Source organism: Glycine max, chromosome 13, assembly GCF_000004515.6.
Source record: "Glycine max cultivar Williams 82 chromosome 13, Glycine_max_v4.0, whole genome shotgun sequence".
Classification (NCBI taxonomy): domain Eukaryota; kingdom Viridiplantae; phylum Streptophyta; class Magnoliopsida; order Fabales; family Fabaceae; genus Glycine; species Glycine max.
The window spans coordinates 23,858,893-23,859,859 of record NC_038249.2 but is presented as its reverse complement, the minus strand read 5'-3'; positions in this window follow the sequence as shown (position 1 = coordinate 23,859,859).

Below are 967 nucleotides of genomic sequence, written 5' to 3'. Positions count from 1 at the left end.
GAATAATGCATACAGTTCTTGTCACTACTCACTACACCTTGTACATATTTCACTGCGTAAACATCAAAATAAATATTCAATTAAGTTATACCAAATACACATGTCAAATCGAATATGCATTTTATGCTTCAAAAACATTCGAATTCCGTTTTGAATAGTTTTTTTTAGTTTTGGTCCCTAATTTTTTTTATTCCATTTATGTCCTTAGGTTGGCTTTGTTAAGTGATCTTTGAAATATTTTAAGAATTTTCTTTTGATCCTTGAATTTTTTTATCACAACCGTTGTTACTATCAGATAATGGTATATTAAGTTATCAGACACAGTGTAACAAAATAAACAACAGAGACAATAAAAAAAAAATCAAGACCAAAAGTTAAGAATTTTTTTTTATCAGAAATCAAACATAAAATTTGATTTTTTTAAAAAATGAAAACATATTTAAGCATTTTACAAAATAATATTTGCTAGTTTGCATCAATCTTGACACCAACATAATGTAGCATCAACCATGGCTACTTAAAGACTTTTGTTTTTGATTTTTTTTTATCTATTTCAACTTACAAAGACTTGACCGATGCTACATCTTATAAAAATTCCAACTCTCCCAATTGTTTCACCCTTTCACATCCAAAAATTAAAAATTCTAAAAAAAAAATTGATAAGGAAGGAGGGCAAGGAGTTTCGTTCTTCTCGAATCGACCAAAGAAGGTTGTCAACCTTGTTGTTGATGTTGTTGAAAGTAGGATTATATCCCCGAGGGCTGATGAGGGTGAGGAGTATTGTTGGTGGAAAAGAGATAAGGCATAGACAATGAGAAGTTCCTCGTAGGCTTCTAGCAAGAAAATTACATGAACAAATAGAAGAATCTAGAGGTTACACAAGTATGAAAATGTATTGTTGATAATGATTTAAAGGAACTAATTAGTACTAACTATATCTTTCATAATAAAATGAAATTTGACTAGT